The 9,175-nt window shown below is 40.0% G+C and overlaps 2 long non-coding RNA genes across 2 annotated transcripts; one reads left to right on the forward strand and one right to left on the reverse strand.

Moving 5' to 3' along the window:
• Window positions 1-1,220: 1,220 nt before the first annotated feature.
• Window positions 1,221-7,550, reverse strand: LOC145540961 (uncharacterized). Its single transcript, XR_014078670.1, has 3 exons — window positions 7,190-7,550; window positions 2,798-2,937; window positions 1,221-2,183 (listed from the first exon to the last, which is right to left on the reverse strand). It is a non-coding gene; the product is annotated as an uncharacterized LOC145540961 (long non-coding RNA).
• A 35-nt stretch (window positions 7,551-7,585) lies between these two features.
• On the forward strand, window positions 7,586-8,160 carry LOC145540962 (uncharacterized). The gene is made up of 2 exons (XR_014078671.1): window positions 7,586-7,881; window positions 7,971-8,160. It is a non-coding gene; the product is annotated as an uncharacterized LOC145540962 (long non-coding RNA).
• The last annotated feature ends 1,015 nt before the right edge of the window (window positions 8,161-9,175 follow it).

A 9,175-nucleotide genomic window follows, 5' to 3' on the forward strand; every position in this document is an offset into this window, starting at 1 on the left:
GGTCTAGTCACCATGTTGCCCTAGCCAACAGACAGTCAACATGTGAGTTAGGCCATCTGGGACTACTCTAACCAACCATCCCACCAGCTGACCAGACATAGGCTGGCTTAGATCAATAGACCCACTCTGCTGACCTGTGATCAATAATAAATACATATTGTTTTAAGTCACTGAGCTTGGGGGTGGTTTGTTACACAGCAACAGCGGATATACTATTGTAATTCCAAGATCTAGCTCAAATAACTATCTGTCACAGAGAAAGCACCTAATGCATATTTTCATATTTTATATATGTGAAAGAATGACTATAGATCACAAACTAAAAATTAGAGCCATCCAACAGTGGGTGGAGCCCTTCAGGAGAGAGTGTGTTTTCAACATGGTCAATGGCATAGACTGTCAGGATCATTTTTGTATCTTAATTCTGTCATCTATTTTTCAATTATCCTCTCCCTGCCTCATGTCAAATGCAGTTTTAGTGTGAAAGTACACACACTTACAAATATCACATTGACACTATTCAGCCTCATCTCATTAATATTTCCCCAGTGTCCAGTGATGGCCATGAACATTAGCGGTACAAGCAGTTGGACTGGTCTGATAGAAGGATCAGTGAATGAACAAATGTTAAGAAACCTGGAATTTTGTCTCAGCTCTTATAACAACTGTATAATATTGTGCAGACATTTCATTTAAGCGATATTACACATTTCAAATTTTTCTTCCAGTCCCTCATAACTTATATTTCAAAATTGAAAAAGATGATATTAATATTTGCCTAACATATAACATGAGAATTTTGTGAAAATATAAAGAATTAACAGATGAGATGTATTTTTGTCAGAGTCTGTGTGCTTCCATAACATTGATTTTACTTAAATACTGGCTATTATTAGCCTGAGACCAATGTTGTCATGTTGTTAAGCATACTGTCAATTTTAATTATAATTCCTACTTATGTGGAACACATTCCCCAGGACCTTGTGTAACTTTTCTTTTCTAAGGCTCTTATTGGTGGTTACAGGTTCTAACCAAAACTGCTTTATATCTCCATATTAATTTTTGTTGTTTTCCGGTTACCATCAATGAAGTATTCATATTAGTGAGAAAGTAATGAAGTATTCATATTATAATTCAATTATAGAGTTAAAAGTATTTTTAATGTCTTACTCTAATTTTATATTGTTTTGTTAAACAAAGTACTCTGTAATATCACTAGACTAACTGCTATAATAGAGTTTTATTTTGATAAAACATATTAATTGGAGAATTGGTTATCTGAATCTTAGGCTTTTGTCATTAAACCACAACTTCTTACAGAGGAACCACCCCTCACAAGAAGGGCATTCCACTAGTACTGTCAACGTGACTCCCCACAAATAACTTCTTGCGTGCTGAAGTTAAGAGTCTTAATCTATAAAGTGAAAATTGTGGACATCACAGAATCTATGATTATGAATTCTTCTAATATAGACAGCCTCTCTCACTGTACATTTTAGGCTGCATCAATTGCCGTGTAGATTCATTTTGCCTTGATATTTAGAGAATCTCAGAAAAAAGGGGAAGTTCCCTTAACATGTTCATGAGCTAGGTTTTTTTTTTTTTTTTTGCTATTAATTCTTCAAACTCGGAGCTTTGGATTGGGTGGTAGGGGTGGGGAGGGCTGGCTTCAGAGCACCTGATGTTGGTTAACTCAGTTTATCATGTGCAAAAATAAATCTGGCTCAAACACTGAACTCTGATTGCTTTTCTAAATAATTCTTTGCCAGCACCAGGCCTCAAATTAACACCTCTCTCCATATCTCACTCTTCTTTCATGCTCATTCTGAGCTTTCAGTCATAATAAATCAGCCCTCAGCATGATTCCAATAGACACATCTTGGAAGAATTTTTACAGCAGTTTTGACCCTAATCCTAGAAGAAGGAGGTGACATAAGGTTCTTTGGACACTCCACGATAATCCCTGCACAGCAACTGACTCCCCTGGACAAGAGAACTGTAAGCCGCTCTTCTCTAACATGACATCATTCTTCCAGAGGCTGCCAAGCTCCCCTCCCCTCCCCTCACCTCCCCTTCCAGAAGGACCATGCTGCTATTTCTTCCCAGGTCCAGAGTCAGGGCAAGGGAGAAACAGAAGGCAGAAGGGTACTGCCCACATTTCCTCTCATGAGTTCCCAAGAAATCTGTGATTTCAAAGATAATGATAAAAAAAAAAAAAAAAGAAAAGGATTAAAATACAGATCAGTCATTTTGTGCTAAGCAGGCCAAAAAAGCATATATAAGATTATTTATTCATGGGTACAAAGAAGCCATCTAAATATTTTAAACACAAATTAAAATTTTAAAAATGCATGAAATGAGATTACAGTGTTTAAGCTAACCTTAACTCATATGTAGTCGCAGGTATAAACCCGCTTTTGAGAATAAATGGTGCTATTATCTTTCTATAAGTTTGCCCTTCCTGATGAAATTAGAAATACAAAGGCAGTTTTGTGGATATATGAGATATTATATTTTACCTCACTATGAATTCCCACATAATTTTGCTTTGGATTGTGCTGAGCAGTTTTAAGAAACTCAGTACAGTGATTGTTAGGACAGGTTAGGACTCTAGGGTACCTGTCTGATGTAGTAGAGTGATGCTGCATGACAATTATGGCCCCAATGCTCCCTTTTCCCAGTCTTGCTATGGTACCTGGCGTGGTTTGGTGGCACTTTTGGGGGGTAAATGATCCAAGGTCCCAGTATAAATTGTAATGAGTAAAGTGACATGTTAAGGCCACTTTAGCATACATACCTTATTGTTATGAAAGGAGCTCAGCCTTTAGCAACAAGTGGTGGTGTTTGAATCCTGGCTTTACTGCTTACTACCCATGTGATCATAGATTATTCAGAACCTGAGTTACATCATCATAAAATGGCCATATTCTTCTGTACCTGCAGGCATTTGGAGATTAAATCAGATGTGCATGGCACACAGAAAATGCTCAACAAATGCTCCCTTTCTGTTCAGTGAACAGGACCCATGGGAATGAGCCCAGACATGTAAGTTATTTTATGAGCAGAGAGGTCAGAGGATCAGGACGATGGTGACACAAACAAGGCTTTCTCTTGTCAGTTGTACAGCACCTGGGGCACCTTTGACCAGGACAAAAGCTCTGGTTACATATGATCTGTCCCCTGAAACCAACTCACTGGCTGGGGGGAAAGGATGCAGCCGGAAGGGTGCTGGTGGCTCTGAAAACAGACTTTGCTTATCTCTTACTGATATCTTATGTGGACTCTGGTGATGGTCCATATTTCTTATAGCTCCTTATTCCCCAAAACGTGGAAATAATGCCAAGAGGTTGTATCACCAAATATCTTCTAAGAACCCAGTAACAAAATAATAATGTAATTTGCATGCTGTTAATTTGTACTTCTTCATCCCTGTGATTATCCAAAGGTTTATTTATTTTTTCTGCTGCCTGCTTTTTTTCCCCTTCTTGGGCTGCAGAATCTCTAGTGTTAGAATATTCTATTCCTTTGGCTTCTCTCCAGTCTTTAGAGAGAGATCGAGAACACAGTCAACATTGGCAATTTCCTGTCTGCCTTCCAGCTACCTCTGTGAGGCAAAGATTCCAAAGCCAGGTGCTTTTTGTTTTTCTTTATAGTTCTTTTGCATTATCTTTCTCTACTATGTATGTGTGGGTGGATACACACACATATACACTCTCACACACACATCTCTACTGTGTTCCAGCCACTAGGATAGACACTGGAGGTACAGTGAAGAAAAAGAAACAGTTCTTGCCCTTAAGCAGCTAGTGTAATTTGTCTCTCTCACACACACACGTATTTTATATATATATATAATGCTGATGATGTTATGATACTGAAATGCTTCAGGAGGCTGAGAAGAAACATTCAAGTCAGTCTGGTTTTTTCTGTAGAAAAGCTTTCTGAGTGGGAGGATGCTTGAGTTGAATTCTCAAGGACCCAGGAGAAGGAAACAGCCTGTGCAAAGACACAGAGAGAAGTGAGAACGTTGTTTTGTGGGGTTTTTTTTTTGTTTTTTTGGGTTTTTTTGCTTATAAGAACTATTAATTGGTAAGTAGTGTAGGATGGTTGTAAGGAGATGAGAAATGAGACTTGAGGTGTATTCAGCTGCTGCTGCTGCTGCTAAGTCGCCTAAGTCGTGTCCAACTCTGTGCGACCCCATAGAGGGCAGCCCACCAGGCTCCGCCGTCCCTGGGATTCTCCAGGCAAGCACACTGGAGTGGGTTGCCATTTCCTTCTCCAGTGCCTGAAAGGGAAAAGTGAAAGTGAAGTCGCTCAGTCGTGTCTGACTCTTTGCGACCCCATGGACTGTAACCTACCAGGCTCCTCCATCCATGGGATTTTCCAGGCAAGAGTACTGGAGTGGGGTGCCACTGTGTATTCAGCAGTTCCCTCCAATAGAGGCAATGAGCCTTGTTAAGCCCTGGACTCTACCTTAATAAATAAGGAGTTAGTGTGTGATGGTGATGGTGTGATGAAGGGTATCACCACAATAAGGAGGACATTGAACAGGAAATGACATGATCAGATATGGGTAGCTGTGCAGATTAGGGCCTGAACTACGTCAATGGTGGTACAGGTTGAAACAGGAAAACTGTTACTGGGCTTAGAAAAGATGTTTCCCTAACAAAGATGCAGACCTTCAAACACAATATGTGTCTAGAAATGCCTTAGTGTGAGTGAGTCAAAGTAGCCCTTCTAGAGTGATATTGCCACTATTCTTCTCAAGGAGGCAGTATTTTCCAGAAGGCTGAAGAGAATCATTCCCCAACATTTATAGTAGCTATTCATTCATTCAACAAATACTCATTGAGGCACTATACTGTTTTGGGCTCTATAATAAGTCCTTCAACGTTTTTTCAAAATGCTGTTTATTTATAGGGTTACTCCTCAGCTAAATTTTTTAAACTCTAGGTCCATTCGCCAATACCCTTGCTTGCCTGTGATATTCATTCCTGTAACCACTATCTAAGTATAGTCTGAAATAAAGTAAGCTTGTAACAGATGTTTTCTGAATGAATTGGTTGTTAATCCTGCTGTACAGGAGGAAAGGCAATGGAGAACGACCAAGGTCATATAGAAGTAGAGAGCCCCCCACCTCATGCCTCCTGTTATTATTTCCCCTCTCAGAATCACATAGTGGCCTCTTCCTCTCTCTCTCTCTCTGGTAACCTTTGAAGAAGCGAACCATGGGAGGAAATCAACAGGGCCTCCAGAATACCTTTGACGATAGAAGTATCTAATTATAGTAAACCTTGAAGGGGATAATCACTAACAATTAAATAATAACTGAGGAGTGGTCTAGGAAAGTGACAGTGATGTACATTTCTGTCTGGAGAATTGAATTGTGGGGTGACACTCATCTTTGCCATGAGTCTGGGATATAATATTGTTTTGGATTTGATAACTTGGTTGGGATGGCGTTGGTTTTAGGACTTCCACTTAGTCTTCCCCACTTTAATGGCATTTAAACTTATAGGCCAATATAAGAGTTTTGCCATTACCAATATGTTATTTCTAGCTAAACATTTTGGAACAATGGCAATGTCTTCCAGGTAAGTCTTTGGACCAAGTAGATTTACTTTTTGTAAATCTGGTGCCAGGGCTCCATTTATTATCTGGCTGCCAAAGGACCCCACTCTAATAGGGGGCTAGGATGACACTGATATCAGCGTCTCCTTGGATATTATGTTCAACTGTTTTCAAAATGTCTGGATATTTCTCTTTCCCACTATGTGGTTATTAGAATAAACAGTTGTAATTTCCTTTGTAAGAAAACTGCTCTGAAACCTTGGTTTCTTCCTCTTGGCTGCTTACAAGGGCTGAAGAAACTTTTGTGTAGGCAGAACATTTTTTCCCAAAAGGATGCCAGAAAGAAAAAGATATTGAAGGATATAGGAAGACATTAAAAGCATTCAAGATGTCGATGACTAGAAGAAGATGACATGAAGAACAAAGATGAAATAAGTTAAACTCCACATCCCTGGAGTTCTGGGAGAATGCTGAATTTATCCCCTTAACAGGGAAACCTGGAGTCCTCTATAAGAACCAGCAGTCTGTCTCACAGAGCCATGGAGAGGGCTAATACTAATTAGCATTTTTTTGCACTCTCGTTACTGGTGTAAAAGGGGTATGGCACAAATTGCATGGAGGACCTAAAATGATCAATAGGAAATTGCACTGCCTCCCATGACTTGGATTAAATGGGTGAATGAATGAAAGTACTTAAAATCTGTGCTTGGCACTTATTGGGTCTTCAATAAGTGCTAACCATTTTCATTATTATCATTTTCTCTTCAAAGGCATCTAGGATGCAAGGCAGAGCCTGAGAGACTCAACAAACCTGTAATCTCTCTGCTGGTGGACCCCACCAGTAACCTTCGCTTGTATTTTCCCATCCAAAATATTCTTCATTATCTATAAAAATCAGGGTCAGGAATTTCAAGAACTCCTGGACATAAATGATGTTTTCAGTTCTCCTTCAAGTAATGATCATAATTTTGAAAGAGAAAAGAAAATCTGAACAGGTGTTGTCTAGCTCCAGAGATGCTATCAAAGATTGAGTTTTCTCAAATATGGCTCATGAAAGCAAAATGACAAGAGGAAGAGTACACATCAAAAACACTAGGAAGAGTAAAGAATACAGTAAAAGGGCAGGAAGACTCACCAATCTAGTTAAGACAGCTTGAAACTGAAATTTGAGGGGGAGAAGAAAAGAAAACCTATAAACTAGATATTAAGGAGACAGCCAGCATGGCACAGAGAGAACAGCAATCAGGGAGGTGCCCAGTAATTTACCGAAGAAAATAACAGGGGAGATGTCTGAGAACTGTATTTATGATCTTGGATTATATACAGATTATAAGTAATAAATAAAGTTAACCTGGAGTCTTAACACTAGGAACAAAATCCAGTGACATAGAAAACGCTAGGAGTTTATGGGCTAAAATTTAGAATAGCATGCAAATATTTGTCATGTTCAAAGGAAACAGACAAATTAGAAATGATGGGTGTGCCCCAAAGCCTCAGCTTTTAATGGACATCCACAAAATTGAAGCTTAGATGCATAGTAGAGACCACTACTGAATATAAAAGGACAGAGAATATAAGTGACTTGGAGACTAGTGGTGAAGGCATAAATATACCTTACCTGGCCAGGTGAAAACCGCAAATGCTGATGTGGTAACTAAAACAGGATTCAAATGGGCAAATTCTACCATCCAAACTTCTGTTGACCTTTCCTTCTGCTGGAAGCTGAGGGTTTGATAAAATGGCTTGAGGACAATATCACTTATTAGAATTCATAAACTATAGAACTATGGACTTGATGCTGATCCCATGGAAAAAATTTGAGAAACTCTAATATCTAAAAAATTTAAGTAACTAATGAAATGAAACAGGCCTTAGATGGGAATACAAAGATGAGTAAGACAGACATGAAGTTTGCCTTCTAGTGGAGGATATAGACTTAAATATTAATAACTGACTCTATGATTGAATAAAGTTCTATTGTGAGGTATACCACAAAAGAGTACTGTGTGATGTCAGACAAGATAAGGGGGATCCACTGTATGTGGGGGCAGGGGAGCTCAGAAAAGACTTTCTGAGAGAAATGACATTTATTCTGTTCTTGGAAGAATTTACTCAGCAAGAAAGTTCTGAGATGGGATGTGGCAGGATGCTGGGTCTACATGAAGGGTAGAAATTGAGGAGGAGAGTGTAGGAGATAAGGCTCCATCTTGGGTTTCTTTCAAATTAATCTCTTCAAAGGAATGAAGTTGCAAGGTCATGTCAGCTTCAGACGATGTCTCCAGGAGCATTCCACAGGCCTCTAACCTCAGGGTAGGCACTGACATGTGGAAAAAGGGTAGGGTTAGAACTATTTTTAGTGGTTCCGGGGGGCATAACTGACTGCAGTGTGCTTGTTACAGGGATGTGAAATGTATGAGAGGTCCTTCTACAGCTACAGCTACCCAGGGATGGAAAGACCTGCCTGGGAGGAGAGAGCTGCTTTACCTGAATTCATGTGACAGGATTAAGTGGGGGTCAATAAATACCTTTGAGGGTTATCTTATCATTTGGGAAGTTGGACAATGTAAAATAATACCTACTTTTCAAGCACCTACTCTGTGGTCGACGTGGTTTGTTTAGGTGACAGGAACATAGAAGTGAAAAGAGTACCCCCTTTTGTCAAGTGGCAGGAAAAAACATGATATCATAGAGAAAATGTTCTTGCATGTGCTTTTGACCTACAATAATATCCTAGCCCCAATCCCAACACCCTGTCCCACTTCACCAAAAACATTCTTACACTTGCAGCTGACATGCCTAGATGGGGCTCCACCCGCACAGCCTGGTTATAGGTCTAGGGTAGCCCCCTCTCAGATCCATGCCCTCATTTGTTCCCACTTGCGTTTCTCTTCTGCTTTTTGTGGTTTTCCATTGACCTGGTCCTTGATGTCTAACTGCAACTCTGTTTTCAATGTGATAGCCTGTTGGATCAAGGCAAACTTGGTTTCTTACTCTAGGCACTGTCTCTGGGCACAATGCACCATACTCTTCCTTTTACTCCTGGTACCTTTGCTGCTGCTCCCTCAGCCCCCGGCTTCCCCACAGCCCCTCCTCACCATCCCTCCATTGGGAAGAGTGGCCCATTAATGCTGGAAAGGTCATTTGAGAGCTGTGGTCATTTCGGCTGTCTTGGGAGATCAGACTTTGGGGTTGAGCAGAAGTTCTTTGGAGGGAGAGGGCTGGAAGGGAATTTCAGGTAGGAAAACAACTAATACATCCCATCTCTCCAAGAATGAATTTCTCACTCTTCAGGTGGCAACATGGAAGAGCATTACTAAACTGGGTGACAGAAATCAGGAGTTGCGACAACTCAGTTCCCTGACCTTCACCATATCTCATACCCAGTTTACTACCTGAACATAAATGTATCTGTCATTCTGGCCCCAACATGTCAGAGTTTTAAAAATGATGTGACGTGGTATTGTGACTTAGATTCCCAGAAGAGATCCTTGGAGACAGACATTTTAATCTAAATTAATCCATGACTATTAACTAGAGTTCCATTGTGATGCACACAAGAGCTTTTAATTATTGATTTATTTAAACAAAGTCTTGGTGGAAAGGC

The sequence above is a fragment of the Giraffa tippelskirchi genome, chromosome 3 (assembly GCF_054371585.1).
Source record: "Giraffa tippelskirchi isolate mGirTip1 chromosome 3, T2T-mGirTip1v1.2.pri, whole genome shotgun sequence".
NCBI lineage: Eukaryota > Metazoa > Chordata > Mammalia > Artiodactyla > Giraffidae > Giraffa > Giraffa tippelskirchi.